At 41.7% G+C, this 18,636-nt stretch overlaps 1 long non-coding RNA gene across 1 annotated transcript; it reads left to right on the top strand.

Annotated features, from left to right (window-relative positions):
- Positions 1–2,911: 2,911 nt before the first annotated feature.
- On the top strand, positions 2,912–17,973 carry LOC116970723. The gene is made up of 3 exons (XR_004411289.1): positions 2,912–3,071; positions 4,623–4,624; positions 17,945–17,973. It is a non-coding gene; the product is annotated as an uncharacterized LOC116970723 (long non-coding RNA).
- The last annotated feature ends 663 nt before the right edge of the window (positions 17,974–18,636 follow it).

Raw genomic sequence — 18,636 nt, 5'->3', positions numbered from 1 at the left:
AGAAAGATTCCAAGGGGAGAAAGGGACGTCAGGGACAGTATAAAAATTAAAGCGAAGAAGTACAACATAGCAAAGATGAGCGGGAAGCAAGAGGATTGGGTAATGTTTAAAGAACAACAGAAGATAACCAAAAAGACAATACGAGGAGAAAAGATGAGCTACGAAGATAAGCTAGCCAAGAATATAAAGCTTCTTTAGGTATGTGAAGAGGAAAAAGTTAGTTAAGACCAAAGTTGGACCCTTGAAGACTGAAAAAGGTGAATTTATTATGAGGAACGGAGGTGAATTTATTATGGGGAACAAGGAAATGGCAGATGAGATGAACAGGTACTTTGGATCTGTCTTCACTAAGGAGGACACAAACAATCTTCCTGATATAGTAGTGGCCAGAGGACCTGGGGTGACAGAGGAACTGAAGGAAATCCACATTAGGCAAGAAATGGTGTTGGATAGACTGATGGGACTGAAGCCTGATAAATCCCCAGGGCCTGATGGTCTGCATCCCAGGGTACTTAAGGAAGTGGCTCTAGAAATCGTGGATGCACTGGTGATAATTTTCCAATGTTCTATAGACTCAGGATCAGTTCCTGTGGATTGGAGGGTAGCTAATGTTATCCCACTTTTTAAGAAAGGTGGGAGAGAGAAAACGGGGAATTATAGACCAGTTAGCCTGACATCGGTGGTGGGGAAGATGCTGGAGTCAATTATAAAAGATGAGATAGCCGCACATTTGGATAGCAGTAACAGGATCGGTCCGAGTCAGCATGGATTTACAATGGGGAAATCATGCTTGACTAATTTTCTGGAATTTTTTGAAGATGTAACTAGGAAAATGGACAAGGGAGAGCCAGTGGATGTAGTGTACCTGGACTTTCAGAAAGCATTTGATAAGGTCCCACATAGGAGATTAGTCGGCAAAGTTAGGGCACATGGTATTGGGGGTAGAGTGCTGACATGGATAGAGAAGTGGTTGGCAGACAGGAAACAAAGTAGGGATTAACGGGTCCCTTTCGGAATGGCAGGCTGTGACTAGTGGGGTACCGCAAGGCTCGGTGCTGGGACCGCAGCTATTTACAATATACATCAATGATTTGGATGAAGGGATTCAAAGTAACATTAGCAAATTTGCTGATGACACAAAGCTGGGTGGCAGTGTGAATTGTGAGGAGGATGCTATGAGAACAGAGAGCTAAGGAGTACAGAGAAGGTTCACCAGACTCATTCCTGGGATGTCAGGACTTTCATATGAAGAAAGATTGGATAGACTCGGCTTGTACTCGCTAGAATTTAGAAGATTGAGGGGGGATCTTATAGAAACGTACAAAATTCTTAAGGGGTTGGACAGGCTAGATGCAGGAAGATTGTTCCCGATGGTGGGGAAGTCCAGAACAAAGGGTCATAGTTTAAGGATAAGGGGGAAATCTTTGAGGACCAAGATGAGAAAAACATTTTTCACACAGAGAGTGGTGAATGTCTGGAATTCTCTGCCACAGAAGGTAGTTGAGGCCAGTTGGATATATTTAAGATGGAGTTAGATGTGGCCCTTGTGGCTAAAGGGATCAGGGTGTATGGAGAGAAGGCAGGTACAGGATACTGAGTTGCATGATCAGTCATGATCATAATGAATGGCGGTGCAGGCTCGAAGGGCCGAATGGCCTACTCCTGCACCTAATTTCTATGTTTCTATGTTTCTATGAGAATGCAGGGTGACTTAGACAGGTTGGGGGAGTGGGCAGATGCATGGCACATGAAGTTTAATACAGATAAATGTGAGGTTATTCACTTTGGTAGCAAAAACAGGAAGGCAGATTACTATCTAAATGGCGTCAAGTTGGGAAAAGGGGATCTGGTGGTCCTTGTACAGAACCAGGGGCCACAGTTTTAGAATAAAGGGGAGGTCGTTTAAGACAGAGGTGAGAAAAAACTTGGAGGCCAAGTCACTGGATGGATTTAAGAGAGTTAGATAGAGCCCTAGGGGCTAGTGGAGTCAAGGGATATGGGGAGAAGGCAGGCACGAGTTATTGATAGGGGACGATCAGCCATGATCACAATGAATGGCGGTGCTGGCTCGAAGGACTGAATTGCCTCCTCCTGCACCTATTTTCTATATCTATGTCTATGTCTACATCAGTCTATGAAAGTAAGCATGCAGGTACAGCAGATAGAGAAGAAAGCGAATGGCATGTTGGCCTTTATAACAAGAGGAATCGAATATAGGAGCAAAGAGGTCCTTCTGCAGTTGTACAGAGCCCTAGTGAGACCACATCTGGAGTATTGTGTGCAGTTTTGGTCCCCTAATTTGAGGAAGGACATTCTTGCTATTGAGGGAGTGCAGCATAGGTTTACAAGGTTAATTCCCGGGATGGCGGGACTGTCATATGCTGAGAGAATGGAGTAGCTGGGTTTGTACACTCTGGAGTTTAGAAGGATGAGAGGGCATCTCATTGAAACATATAAGATTGTTAAGGGCTTGGACACGCTAGAGGCAGGAAACATGTTCCCGATGTTGGGGGAGTCCAGAACCAGGGGCCACAGTTTAAGAATAAGGAGTAAGCCATTTAGAACGGAGACGAGGAAACACTTTTTCTCACAGAGAGTGGTGAGTCTGTGGAATTCTCTGCCTCAGAGGGCGGTGGAGGCAGGTTCTCCGGATGCTTTCAAGAGAGAGCTAGATAGGGCTCTAAAAATAGCAGAGTCAGAGGATATGGGGAGAAAGTAGGAATGGGGTACTGATTGGGGATGATCAGCCATGATCACATTGACTCGAAAGGTTGACACATTGACTTGCTGGCTCGAAAGGCCGAAGGGCCTCCTCCTGCACCTATTGTCTATTGTCTATTGAATTAGACTGGCAAAAGAACTCAGTTTAACAGGCGTGGCCTTCATGGCATGATTGACAGGAGAGAGATTCTCAACATTTTTTTAAACATTAATAACACTTTTATTGTTCATTGATGGGAAGAATCCTCTGCACCTGATGACCGTAGGGGGATTGAGTAAGATGGTGAAACATCACAGCTGTAAGTGGTAGCATTTTATCTAAAATCAATATACAGTGCAAACAGGAAGTTGTCAAGTTTAGACTTTTAATCATGTGCTTTATTTCAAACCAACCACCATTTGCAGTGCTTTCTTTCAAACCAACCACATTTTCATTTTCAAACCACATTAAGGGCATTCAAGGTCAGTAAATCCACACTCACAGTTTATTTATTTATTTATTTATTTTTAAAAAATATTTTTTTATTGGAGATAGGTACATAGGTACATAGGTACATAACCTATTTACATCATTACACTTACATTTTTGAATTGATAATATTGTCAATTATTATTACATTGTCTCCAATACTTTTTGCCTTTTTTTTTTTTTTTAACTAGATAGAACTAAAGAGATAGATGAAGTAAAGAAATAAAAGAAAAAGAAGAAAAACAAAAACAAAAACAAAAAAAAAAGAAAAAAAGGAAAAAGATAGTTAAAGAAGAATGGAAAAATTTATTAAAATAAAAAAGACTTCATTCGAGATATATTCGTACATTTCAGAGTATAGTATTTCATCCATTCTTTAGCCCGCGTGCTAGTCAGGTTCCTGTGCTGAACCATTCTGACCCTTTAAATAATCAATAAAAGGAGACCATGTTCCAACGAATAATTCCTGTTTGTCCAACAGGGAAAATCTGATTCTTTCCACGTTTAAGGTCTCCGTCATTTCTATAATCCACATTTTGATTTTGGGGGCCGTAGGGCCTTTCCAAAATTTTAGAATTAATTTTTTTCCTGTTATTAAACTATAATCAATAAAGTTTCTTTGTGTTGTTCTAAGTGTTTGATTTAATTCTAATATTCCGAGTATTATTAATTTTGGATCTGGGTCCAATTGTGTGCTGGTTACTTTAGATATTATACTAAAAATATTTACCCAGAATTTTTTAATTTTTATACAGTTTGCAAACATGTGAGATAATGTAGCTTCTAAATGTTGACACTTATCACATATAGGTGAGATATGTTGAAAAATTTTATGTAGTTTTGTTTTTGAATAATGTAACCTATGTATTACTTTAAATTGTATTAGAGAATGTCTGGCATTTAGTGAACACTGATGTATGTGTTGCAAACTTTCTTCCCAAGTATCTTTCGTTATTACTTGATTTAATTCTTTTTCCCATGTTTGTCTGTGTAAGTCCGTCGAAGGAATGTCACTGTCTAATAAGATATTATATATATAAGATATTAATTTTTCTGTGTTAGGATGTTTGTTCCAACATTCATCAAGAATTTCTGAATTTCTAATTCGAAAATTTTGGGAGTTCGATTTTACATAATCTCTAAGTTGAAGATATCTGAAATAATCATTTCCTCGAAGTCCATAAATCTGTTGCAACTCCTGAAATGTCAGAAAAGTGCCTTCCTTGTAAAGTTGTCCCATATTTTTAATTCCATAATTCTTCCATTGTGTAAAACCCCCGTCCAACCATGAAGGTTTAAACAAAGGATTATTCACAATTGGAAGAAAAAGTGATAAATTATCTAATTTTAATGTCTTTTTTAATTGTTTCCAGATTCGTATAGCACTAAATATTATAGGGTTTTCCCTATAAAATTTTTTTGTTTAATTTAGACGTAGCAAATAATATCGAACCGATATCAAAAGGTAAACAATCTTCCTTTTCCATTTTTAACCAGTCTGGTTGATGATCTATTTCTTCCAACCAGAAATTCATATTTTTAATGTTAACTGCCCAGAAATAAAACAAAAAATTGGGTAAAACCAAGCCTCCATTTATTTTTGATTTACACAAGTGTCTTTTGTTTATCCTATGATTCTTATAATCCCAGATAAAATCATTAACAATAGAGTCCAATTTTTTAAAAAAGTTTTTTGCCAAATATATCGGAATTGTCTGAAAAAGGTATAATATTTGCGGTAAAAAAATCATTTTTATGGCATTGATTTTGCCTACCATTGAGATAGGAAGTGTTTTCCAGTATTGAATATTCTTATGTAGTTTGTTCAGTAATGGGGGAAAATTTGCTTTAAATAATGATGTATATATCTTAGTTACATAAATACCTAGATATTTAAATTTTTCATTTACTATTTTAAATGGAAATTGTTGTATTATCTGTTTGTTATGTTCCCTTATTGGCATAATTTCACTTTTATTCCAATTTATTCTGTATCCTGAAAGTGAACCAAATTGGGTTATTAACTTTAATAAGTTTGGAATACTAATTTCTGGTTTTGTAATGTAAATTAATACATCATCTGCGTATAGAGAAATTTTATTCACTGTGTCCTTTGTGTTATACCCATGTATTTCCGGATGCCCCCTTACTCTTTCTGCCAGTGGCTCAATAGCAAGCGCAAATAATAATGGAGATAATGGGCATCCTTGTCTACAACCTCTAGATAGGCTAAATTTAGATGACAACCTTTGGTTTGTAAATATTCTAGCCGTGGGATTTGTATATAACAGTTTTATCCATGTACAGAATTTCTCCCCTAGCTGCATATTTTCCATCACCGAAAATAAGTAAGGCCATTCGACCTGATCAAATGCTTTTTCAGCGTCAAGTGAAATTATTGCTAGATCTTCATTAATAATTCTCTTGGAATATATAATATTAAATAATCTTCTTAGATTATAATATGAGTACCGTTTCTGAATAAAGCCTGTTTGGTCAGGGTGTATTAATTTATTCATCACTGTACTTAATCTATGCGCTAGTATTTTAGTTAAAATTTTCTGATCTGTATTTAAAAGTGCAATTGCTCTGTATGATCCCGGGTCTTCCAGATCTTTATCAGCTTTAGGAATAAGTGTTATTATTGATTCATTTAAAGTGTCTGGAAGTTTCTGTTGAGTATATATATACTCATACAGTCTTTGTAAACGTGGGCTAAGCAAATCATAAATTTTTTTATAAAATTCGGAACCTAAACCATCTGGTCCTACTGCTTTACCATTTTTTAAAGAGCCAATAGACTCCTCAATATCCTTTATCGTAATCTCCCTTTATAATAATTCTCTATCGTTTGAATCTAAACCTTTTAAATTACATTTTATTAAAAAATCTGCTTTTCCTTCTGATTGTGCTACGGTTTTAGTTGAATAAAGGTTATGATAGTATTGGAGAAATCTATCATTTATGTCCTTGGGCATTTTTAATAATTCTCCTGTCTCTGTTCTAATTTTATGAATTGTTTTTTCCCCTTCCATTTTTCGTAACTGACGTGCTAATAATTTTTGTGGTTTGTCTCCAAATTCAAAATGTAATTGTTTAGTTTTTTGATAAAGTTTTATTACTTGTTCTGAATACATTTTATTTAATTTATATTTCAATACAGCAATTTTATTATGTTTTAAAGTAGATGGCATTCTCGCATTTTCTATATCTAGTTGCTTGATTTCACTTTCCAATGTTTGTTGCTTAATCCTGTTCTCTTTATTATAAAATGCTTGAGCAGAGATTAATGTACCTCGAACATACGCTTTAAACGTTTCCCACATAAGAGAAGTAGGTGTGTCAGGGTTATCATTTACCTCAAAAAATATTTGAATCTGTTTAATAATATATTCCTGGCATGATCTTTCGTTCAAAATTTGTGGGTTAAATCTCCAATATGCTTGTTTCTCGGACATTCCATTTAATTTAATCATGAATGTTACAGGTGCGTGATCTGAGATTATAATGTTATGGTATTTTGAATTATAAATAAATGGGATAAACGTAGAGTCAACTAAAAAATAATCTATTCTTGAGTATGTTTTGTGTACTGGCGAGTAAAATGAATATTCCCGTCCAGTTGGGTTTTCTATTCTCCAGACATCCTTAATATTAGTAATAAATGAATTTAGAAATACACTTGATTGAGATTTTACTTTTTTTTGCCTTGATGATCTATCTAAGTGTGGATCTAATGTACAATTGAAGTCTCCTCCAATTATTAATTTATATTGTGTAAATTCAGGAATTTTATTAAATGTTTTATTAAAAAACTTGGGGTTATCAAAATTAGGCCCATAAACATTAAGAAGAATCACTTTTTCTCCATTTAACTCTCCAACTAATATAATATATCTACCATCAATATCCACTATTATTGAAGAGTTCTTAAAAGGTATTCCTTTACGAATTAGTATTGCAACTCCTCTGGACTTATGGGAAAAGGAGGAATGATATGATTCAGCGATCCACCTAGCTTTAAGTCTATGTTGAGATTCCTTTTTAAGGTGTGTTTCTTGAAGAAATATTATATCTGTTTTGATTAAATTTAGATGTGCCAACACTTTACCTCTCTTAATTGGTTCATTGATTCCCTTGACATTCCAACTACAAAATGTTATTCCCTGACCCCCTCTTGTCATATTAACATCTTGTATATTGTTTCTAAGGTGGTCTATAACCGAGCAGAAGGTACAACACATAGAACCTGACCCTGCTTCCGAACCTCAAATAGATGAATTTAAAATCATATACATCGCTCTTCCGAACACATCTCCTTGTATCAGTCTTATTTTTCCATTCAAACATTAAGTTATAAACATATTTAAAGTGAAAAAAGTGATAGAGTTGGTTAGTATAGGGTGAAAGAAAAAGAACTACATCTACAATTAGTGTAGTTAGTGATAGCCACACTAACGTGGCTAGAATTCTAAAGACTTCCGTAGCCTTTGTAAAAAAAAAAATTTCCAGCTCCGTGCCCGAAGAAGGAAAAAAAAGATTATTTCTAACATTCAAATAACTTCTTTGGGAGTAACAAACTTATTTACATACCCATACATACACACACACAATATACACATATATATATATATATATATATATATATATACCCATATGTATACATACATAAGCACGTAACCCTGCAGAAAAGTTCAAAAACAGCAAAAATTCACAATGTTATTATTCTCTACATATCATATTAATTTTTTCGCTAAATCTATAAATTTAATTTTAAATCGAAAAATAAAGAGAAAAACCGTTAAATTGCATATCTTCCTATATAATATAAGTATGTAATTCATTTCTACGTTAATCGAAGACTATTAATTATTAATCATTGTTATCAATCATATACAGTATTAAATTTTTATGAGAAATGTTAATGTTAATAATTTTAGTGGTAATATAGATATTTAATAAGTATTAATTGTTACATATATAGTTAGGTATGAATATACAGATAATAATATTGATTAATAAACAAAAATACAAGGATCACGGTTTTATCCAATGTCTTCCGTCCATTTCGGTTTCCGAATGTCCTTAAAGCTCTTAAGAGAACTCTAAAGGTCCTTTTAGATCTGGCTTGACTCCTAAGGAGTAATGTAAATTCTTCAGTCTATGGTCGTATTACCGACTTCTTTGGCATATTCCAGTGCTTTTTCATGGTCTGTAAAAAAGTGCTCCTTGGACTTGTAGAAGACTCTTAGTCTTGCGGGGTAAAACAAGCTGTATTTCAAATCAGGTACATTCTTCAGTATTCTCTTTGTCTCAGTGAACAGCGCTCTTTTCTTGAAGACTTCTGCCGGATAATCTCGGTAAATACTGAATCTCCCACCTTCAAAAAGGAGCTGTCCGCCTCGAACAATTTTCTTCATTATATCATCAAATTCATGATCCAATTGTACCTTTACGATAATTTGTCTTGGATGGGCATCATCTTGTGTACGACGTCGCTGCGCTCTATGAGCTCGACCGAGTGAAGGTTTGTGATCCAATTTTAAGGCTTTTTGTAATAGGTCTGCCACAAAGTCCCGAGTGCCCATTTCCTTCTCACTTCCTTCTTTCACCCCTACAATTCTTAGATTCTTACGTCTTTGACGCCCCTCCAAATCAATACACTTATCATTTAATTTGATCACCATATCGGAGAGGCGTTGGTTTTCAATAAGGAGTCGACTTACAGTTTCCGCACTTGTTGTCACCGATTTCTCAAGTTCGGTTATCGCTGTTCTATGTTGATCAAGTATGTGATAAATGGGGTCCACCTCCGTTTTAACCTTCGTTTCCACCGAAACAAGCTTGGTTTCCAGCACTTCTATCTGATCCTTGATCTCTTCCTCCCTCGTCTTCTTCCAGATTTCCAGCATTTGTTGAACGGTAAAAAGCATTTCTGCTTTAAAATCTACCTTAAAAGAGTCAAGTTCCTCTTTAAACTTCTCTCCAAACCTCTCTCCAAAGGTTTTCATTTCGGCAGCGAGAAAGCTTTTAAGATCCTCCATTTCAGACTTTTTCGGTTTCATTTTCTTCGGAGGGTCTTCCTGGGCCGTCGTTGTAACTGAGGCCGAGGCCTCTGTAGGGCCTTCCTCTTCCTTCTGCGGTTTCCCTTTACCGGTTTTTTTTTGTGTCCCACGGGGGGGGGGGTATGTTGTAGCGACATACCATAAAGTCGCGCGCCTGATGACGTCACGCAGGCAGCCGTTCAGATCGCGATCGCTGCAGGTAAGACCCGATTTTCTCCCGTTTTAAATTTCTTCGGCACGGAGCTAGTTGGCGCTGGACTCAAGCCTCCATAGCGCCACCGGAAGTCTCCACACTCACAGTTTAGTAGACATGTGTTCAGTGTTATTCACAGCTCAGACTGTGAGACGTGACCCTCTCGCTCCCCCCATCTTGCAGTTCCTGAATGAGGCACTCAACACTTCTGGGTGTTATAATCCCTCTGGAAGGAGCGTGGTATTCAGGAGAGAGAATCTCAACATTTTTTAAACACTAATAACTCTTTTATTTTTCATCGATGGGAAAAATCCTCTAGTCCTGCGCAGCGAAGGGGGTCTCTGAGTAAGATGGCCAAAATCACTCCGTAAGTGATATAATATATTGATATATATAAACACGCACAAAAAATAATAGTCTATGTAGTTCAGAGCTAATTTGAGGTTGTAGTGTTTAATAGCCGAGTGACTGTAGGGAAGAGGCTGTTCCTGAACCTGGACGTTATAGTTTTCAGGTTCCTGTACCTTCTTCCTGATGGCAGGGGTGAAATGAGTGTGAGGCCAGGATGGTGTGGGTCTCTGATGAGGCAGCAATTCTGGTAAATCCCTTTGATGGTGGGGAGGTCTGAGCCGTTGATGGACTGGGCTGTGTTCACAACTTTCTGCAGTCTTCTTCACTACTGATCACTCAAGTTGCCGAACCAGGCCATGATGCAACCAGTCAATATGTTCTCCACTGTACACCTGTAGAAGTTCAGGAGAATACTCTGACATTCCGAATCTCCATAAACTTCTCAGGAAGTAGAGGAGTTGATGGGCCTTCTTTATAATTGCATCAATGTGCTGGGTCCAGGATAGACTTTAGGAAATATGCACGCCCAGGAATTAGAAGTTTTTGACTCTCTCTACCATTGTCCTGTCGATATAGACAGAATCGTGGGCCGGGCATTTATCATGTGTATAGCAGGTATACCACTTATAAAAAGTTTTTGCATAATGCAAACTCTGTGCCAACCACTTTGAATTGATTTGCAAAAAGGATTGCAGGTCCTCTTCCTGGATTCCACAATAAATTCTGAAGAATATTCAGCATGACGTGTAGCTGTTATATTGCCCGGAAACTAAACTGCAGGTCAGTATCTGTGCTCAAGAGAGTCACCTGCATCGATAACCTTTCATCTATAATGACCTGGGCATCATGTCAATCCCTAAATGTCACACCTTTCATGCGGGTGGCTTGATGACATCCACAGAACATTTAATACTTTCAACCAGATGTCTAAAGACATTTTGCTTCATACACATCGCACCTGACAGGTATTCCTCTCGGAAGATGCCCCCGGCAATGGCGTTTAGTTAAGGAGAGAGATTGGAGTTTTTCTATAGAAGCTGAAAATCTGTACAGATCTAATGTGCATTCCTAGGTATTTGGACTTTCATTATTCGCGTTCAGCCAACTCTTGCGTCAAGGACCCGAATAGCCTCAGAATTAAAGGACGTTCCTGTCGGAATGAGATGAGGAAGAATTTCTTTAGTCAGAGGGTGGTGAATCTGTGGAATTCATTGCCACAGAAGGCTGCGGAGGCCGTCAATTGATATTTTTAAGCTTGAGGTAGATAGATTCTTGATTAGTACGGGTGTCAGAGGTTATGAGGAGAAGGCAGGAGAATGGGGTGAGGAGGGAGAGATAAATCAGCCATGATTGAATGGTGGAGTAGACTTTATGGGCTGAATGGCCTAATTCTACTCCTATCACTGATGATCTTATGTTGCAAACCTTCCATTCTTTATTGAACAGTCTATTCTGGTTGATCTACAAGGACCTAGAGTCTCCCATAACCCGATCCATTTAGAGATACAGCGTGAAAACTGGCCCTTCGGTCCCCCACGTCGGCACCGACGAGATGTCGCCCATACACTAGCACTAACCTACACACGTGGGACAATTTACAGAAGCCAATTTACCCCACGCAGACCATGGGGAGAACGTACAAACTCCGTACAGACAGCACCCGTAGTCAGGTTTGAACCCGGGTCTCTGGCGCTGTAAGGTAGCAACCCTGCCAATTGTCCACTGGTCCTCGATTCCCCTACTCAGGGTAAAAGACTCTGCGCATCTAACTGATCTATTCCTCTCATGATTTTGTATACCTCTATAAGATCTCCCCTCATCCTTCTACACTCCATGGAATAGAGACCCAGCCTACTCAAACTCCCTATAGATCACACCCTCTAGTCCTGGCAACATCCTCGTAAATCTTTTCTGAACCGTTTCAAGCTTGACAATATCTTTCCTATAACATGGTGCACAGTACTGAACACAGTATTCTAAAATCAGTCTCACCAACGTCTTATACAACTGCAACATGACCTCCCAAATTCTATACTCAATACTATGACTGATCAAGGCCTAAGTGCCAAAACCCTTTTTGACCACCTTATCTACCTGCAACTCGACCTTCATGGAACCATGCACCTGTACTCCTAGATCCCTCTGCTCTACAACACTACCCAGAGGTCTACCATTAACTGTGTAGGTCCTGCCCTTGTTCGACATCCCAAAATGCAACACCTCATACTTCTCTGTATTAAATTCCATCAACCATTCCTCCTCCCACCTGGTCAATCGATCCAGAACCTGCTGTAATTGTTCACAACCATCTTCACTATCTGCAAATCCACTAACTTTTGTATCATCAGCAAACTTGCTAATCTTGCCCTGTATGTTCTCATCCAAATCATTGATGTGGATGACAAACAGTAATAGGCCCAGCACCAGACCCTGAGGCACACCACTAGTCACGGGCCTTTATTCTGAAAAGCAACCTTCCACCATCACCTTCTGCTTCCTTCCATGGAGCTAATTTGCTATCCATTCAGCTGTCTCCCCTTGGATCCCACGAGATCTAACCTTCCAAAGCAGCCCATCGTGTGGCACCTTGTCGAATGCCTTACTGAAGTCCATGTACACAACATCTACAGATCTGCCTTCATCAACCTTTTTGCTCACGTCTTCAAATAAATCAATCAGATTTGCGAGCATCGACGTACCAAGTACAAAACCATGCTGACTGTCTTTAATCAGCCCTTGCCCATCCAAATGCCAGTATATCCTATCCCTCAGAATATTCTTCAGTAACTTACCAACTACAGATGTTAAGCTCACCGGCCTATAGTTCCCAGCATTTTCCCTGCATCCCTTCTTGAAAAGAGGCACAACATTTTCCACCCTCCAATACGTCTGGCACCTCTCCTGTAATTAAGGACAACTCATAAATTTCAACCAGGGCTCCCGCAATTCTCTCTCTAGTTTCCTGCAATGTCTTCGGATATATCTGATCAGGCCCCGGAGATTTGTCTACCTTCAAACATGATAGTACCTTCAGTACATCCTCAGCGGTAACCCTGACTGCTCTCAATACAATACAATACAATACAATATGGTTTTATTTGTCACATTGCACATAAAGTGCAAGTGAAATTAATTTGCCAGCAGCGGTACATTGATAAAGAACACACAAAACCACAATAACAATTTAACACAAACATCCACCACAGCATTCATCACTGTGGTGGAAGGCACAATATTTGGCCAGTCCTCCTCCATTTTCCCTCTGAACACAGCTGTCACATCCTCCTTAACCAACAATGCAACTCCCCCTCCTCATCTCTCCTGAAGCTCCTCTACTCTCCTAAGCTCATCTGCCTAACCCGTCAAGCCCCTTGCATTAAAATATGTGCAGTTTAAACCAACCCTCCTTGCTCGCTCGGTGGCTTTTTGCCTATTCTGTCCATTAACCTTTCCCACACCACCCTGCAAACCAACTTCTAGCCTCTCCTGTGCCTCTGTCCTGCACAAGATCCCACCCCCCTGCCAATCTAGTTTAGTTCATCCTTAACTAAACGCCATTGCCGGTGGCATCTAGAGAGGAATACCTGTCAGGTGCGATGTGTATGAAGCAAAATGTCTTTAGACATCTGGTTGAAAGTACTAAACATTCTGTAGATGTTATCAAGCCACCCGCATGAAAGGCGTGACATTTAGGGATTGACATGTTGCCCAGGTCATTATAGATAAAAGGTTATCGTTGCAGGTAACTCTCTTCAGCACAAATACTGACCTGTAGTTTAGTTTGCGGGCAATATAACAGCTACACGTCATGCTGAATACACACACAGCTTCTTCATAATTTGCTATCAAATCCAGCTGAATATAGATGATAAATTCAGCTGCCATTTCATTGCAACTTTGAAATGGTTGGCACAGTTTTTGCACTATGCACCTGCTATCCACATGGTGTTCCTTTCAGACAACTAGTTTAGCCTAGTTTAGAGATGCAGCTCGGAAACAGGCCCTTCGCCCACTGTTCCCACGCCGACCAGCAACCACCTTGTACACTAGTGCCATCCTACACACTTGGGACAATTTACAATCTTTACCGAAGCCAGTTCACCTACAAACCTGTACGTCTTTAGAGCTTGGAAGGAAACCAGAGCACCCGGAGAAAACCCATACGGTCACGGGAAGAACGTACAAACTCCACACAGACAGCACCTGTAGTCTGGATTGAACGCGGGTCTCTGGCGCTGTGAGGGACCAGCTCTACCGCTGCACCACCGTGCCGCCACAAGTGAACACATACTCAGAAACGTATGCAAAGTGGTCATTTTATTTGCATTCGAAGACATCCATCACTCTGCAAGGACATATTTACATAGTTGTAGAACGCAAAGTTGCTGGGGCAACTCAGCAGGTCAGGCTGCACCTCTGGAGCTCACGGAAGGACGATGTTTCGTGTCGGGGCGCTTCTTCACATTGATTGTAGTTGGGGGTGGGGGAAAAGGTTTTAAACGAGGTGTGAGCGGGTCAAAGCCTGACAAGTGAAAGTTGGATACAGGGATGGAGGGGAATGGTTTGATTTGGCAGAAGGCTGGACAAAGGCCAATGTGGATGAAATGGAAACAAAAAAATAACTAAAAGAGATAAAAGAAGGGGACAAAAGTATGTTGGTGAGAAGATTGAAAAAGCGATGAAATGTAGAGCCAAAGAGAGTGGCGTGGGTAACGGGGGGTGGGGGGGGGGGGGGTGACAATGGTGGGGGGGGGGGGGGGGTTGATAGTGGGAGAATGCATTTGTATAGGAGTCAGAAAAGGGGGGTAAAGAATGGGGTGGGTTATGAAACATAGAAAATAGGTGGAGGAGGCCATTCGGCCCTTCGAGCCTGCACCGCCATTCATTGTGATTGTGGCTGATCGTCCCCAATCAATAACCTGTGCCTGCCTTTTCCCCATATTGCTTGATTCCACTAGCCCCTAGAACTCTATCTAACTCTCTCTTAAATCCATCCAGTGATTTGGCCTCCACTGCCCTCTGTGGCAGGGAATTCCACAAATTCACAACTTACTGGGTGAAAAAGGTTTTTCTCACCTCAGTCTTAAATGGCCTCCCCTTTATTCTAAGACTGTGGCCCCTGGTTCTGGACTCGCCCAACATTGGGAACATTTTTCCTGCATCTAGCTTGTCCAGTCCTTTTATAATTTTACTAGACCAAGTCCCCCAACATGCGGTTGCGGGGGGGGGGGGGGGGGGAAAGCATGCGGCATCACACACACTAACTACCCCCCCGCACACACGCGCTAACTACCCCCTTGATATTATATTAATATTATTAATTTGCTCCTTTTACCCCATAATGGCCCTATCTACTGACGCATAGCCCCCAACTCGCAGGCGCTTCTAGAGCGGGAGGGGGGGGGGGGGGGGTAGAGAGTGAGGGCAGAAAGAGAAGGGGCAGAGACAGAGAGAGAGGGGCAGAGACAGAGAGAAGGGCAAGGGAGAGGGAGAGGGGGTGGAGGGGAAGAGAGGGAGGGTGAGAAGGGAGGGGGAGAGGTGGGGGGGAAGGGTGGGGGGAGAGGTGGGGGGAAGGGAGGGGGAATACACACAGAGCTTCTTCAGAACGTATCATGGAATCCAGGAAAAGGAGCTGCAATTCATTTTGCAAATAAATTCAAAGTGATTGGCACAGAGTTTGCACTATGCAAAACCTTTTTGTAAGTGGTATACCTGCTATACACATGATACACGCCCGGCCCACGATTCTGTCTATATCGACAGGACAATGCTGGAGAGAGTCAAAAACTTCAAATTCCTGGACGTGCATTTTTCCTAAGATCTATCCTGGACCCAGCACACTGATTCAATTATAAAAAAGGCCCATCAACTCCTATACTTCCTGAGAAGATTATGGAGATTCGGAATGTCAGAGTATTCTCCTGAACTTCTACAGGTATACAGTGGAGAACATATTGACTGGTTGCTTCATGGCCTGGTACTTGAGTGCCCAGTAGTGAAGAAGACTGCAGAAAGTAGTGAACACAGCCCAGTCCGTCAACGGCTCAGACCTCCCCACCATCAAAGGGATTTACCAGATGTGCTACCTCATCAGAGCCCCACACCATCCTGGCCTCACACTCATTTCACCCCTGCCATCGGGAAGAAGGTACAGGAACCTGAAAACTGTAACGTCCAGGTTCAGGAACAGCTTCTTAGTGGCAGTGTGAACTGTGAGGAGGAGGCTATGAGAATGCAGGGTGCCTTGGACAGGTTGGGTGAGTGGGCAGATGTCAAGTTGGGAAAAGGTGAAGTACAACGGGATCTGGGGGGTCCTTGTTCATCAGCCAATTAAAGTAAGCATGCAGGTACAGCAGGCAGTGAATCTCCATAATCTTCTCAGAAAGCATGTTGGCCTTCATAGCAAGAGGAGTTAAATATAGGCGCAAAGAGGTCCTCCTGCAGTTGTACAGGGCCCTAGTGAGATCACACCTGGAGTATTGTGTGCAGTTTTGGTCCCCTAATTTGAGGAAGGGCATTCTTGCTATTGAGGGAGTGCAGAGTAGCTTCACAAGGTTAATTCCCGGGATGGCGGGACTGTCATATGCTGAGGGAATGGAGTGGCTGGGCTTGTATACTCTGGAATTTAGAAGGATGAGAGGATATCCTGTTGAAATATAAGATTACTAGACTAAGTGGGACCCGTTGGGTCCCATGTTCACACGGGAGGGCTGGTCCCCCGACGCAAAATTCCACCTCTCCACCAATTCCAATCTGCTGGCAACTCACTCACGGCTGGTGGGCTGGCAGTTGACTCATGACTATTCCTTGAAATTCCATTTCAAGCAGGGTGCAAGTCTACCAAATTCAAATCTGAGTAAGATGGCCAAAAATCACAGCCGTAAGTGCAGTGTTTTATCTAAAATCAATATACAATGCAAACAGGAAGTAAGTGCATTTGCAGTAGTGCCTTTTAACTTCAAGACAAAGCACCCAAGCCGCCATTTGCAGTAAGTAGTGCCTTTCATCCCTCTAGGGGCGCTGCACTGGCAGCAGCCTCTGCCTACAGCCTGTCTGTCATTTCTATCTTTTTTTAAATTTTCAGTTAGTCCAAAGTCTGTGTTGGGGGAAACTTTTACTTTTCTATGTGGGGGAGGGGGGCAGGGTAAGGGGGAAACCGTCTCCCAGTCTCTTCCTGGCGGGGACGCGACTATTTCTCCGAGTCGCGTCCTCGCCCCCCACCTCGCGGCCTACCAGCTGGATCGGAGCGGCCTTTCCTGCCGGGGACCAGGAACCGGACCGGGACTGCTACAGCGGCGGCGCAGCGCTGGAGTCACCGCGGAGCGGGCGATGCCTACCTGGGTCGCCGTTTGGAGCTCCGGAGTGCTGGGCCGTTGCTCCAACATTGTGGAGCTCTGGTGCGGAGAGCTTTCAACGCGGGCGGCGCTGAACAACATCGTGGAGTCCTGGGGCGCCTTGCAGAGGGCCTACAGCAGCAGTCTCCACCCGGCGCGGCCTGCGGACTTTGGAAGCTGCCGACTCCGGTAGGAGGGGGCCGACTCTGGTGTCCACGCCGCTGAGGACATCCCGCAGCCCCAACGTCGGACTTGTATCACCCCGGCGAGCGGTCCTGGATATCGGGCCGCCCGTAGCTGCAACTGCAGAGGGCTTGGGGAGGCCCTGACCACGAGGAACAGTGGAGGAAGAGACTGACTTTGGTGCCTTCCTACACAGCAGGAAACTTTGATTCTGTTGTGCGGGGATGTTTTATGTCAAATTCTATAGTGTGTTGTGTTCTTTATTTTTATTGTATGGCTGTATGGGAATTTCATTTCACTGTGCCATCTGGCACATGTGACAATTAAATGTATCTTGATCTTGATCTTGATCAACCTCAAGCGTTCTCCCGACGCCGGAGCACCATCACCCAGCGAGAACATCGGGCGCCGTGGCGGCGACTGTGGAGGCCTCAATAGGCCCGACTTTGGGTGGACAAGAGGATGGGGACTGGACTTTGTGCCTTCCCCCACAGTGGGAATCACTGTGGGGGGATGTTTTTGTGTTGAACTTCTTTTTGAATGCTATGTTGTATTTTTATTAGTGTGCTGCAAGGACATCAGAATTTCCCCTGAATAAGGGGATTAATAAAGTTTAATCTAATCTAAGCCAAAGCACCCAAGCCACCATTTGCAGTAAGGAGTTCCTTTCAACTTTAAATCAAAGCTCCCAAGCCATCATTTGCAGTAAGTAGTGCCTTTCAACTTCAAGCCAAAACACCCAAGCCACCATTTGCAGTAAGTAGTGACTTTCAACTTCAAGCCAAAGCACCCAAGCCACCATTTGCAGTAAGTAGTGCCTTTCAACTTCATGCCCCCATTTGCAGTAAGTAGTGCCATTCAACCTCAAGCCAAAGCACCCAAGCCACCATTTCAGTAAGAAGAGCCTTTCAACTTCAAGCCAAATTACCCACCACCATTTGCTGTAAGTAGTGCCTTACAACTTCAAGCCAAATCACCCAAGCCACCATTTGCAGTAAGTAATGCCTTTTAACCTCAAGCCAAAGCAGCCAAGCCACCATTTGCAGTAAGTAGTGCCTTTCAACTTCAAACCAAAGCACCCAAGCCACCATTTGCAGTAAGTAATGCCTTTCAACTTCAAGCCAAAGCATCCAAGCCCCCATTTGCAGTAAGTAGTGCCTTTCAACTTCAAGCCAAAGCACCCAAGCCACCATTTGCAGTAAGTAGTGCCTTTCAAATTTATACCAAAGCTCCCAAGCCACCATTTGCAGTAAGTAGTGCCTTTCAACTTCAAGCCAAAGCACCCAAAACAACCATTTGCAGGCAGTGCCCTTTTACTTC

The sequence above is a fragment of the Amblyraja radiata genome, chromosome 3 (genome assembly GCF_010909765.2).
Source record: "Amblyraja radiata isolate CabotCenter1 chromosome 3, sAmbRad1.1.pri, whole genome shotgun sequence".
Lineage (NCBI taxonomy): Eukaryota > Metazoa > Chordata > Chondrichthyes > Rajiformes > Rajidae > Amblyraja > Amblyraja radiata.
Note: the sequence above shows the minus strand (reverse complement) of the source record. Positions and strands in the feature narration are given on the sequence as shown.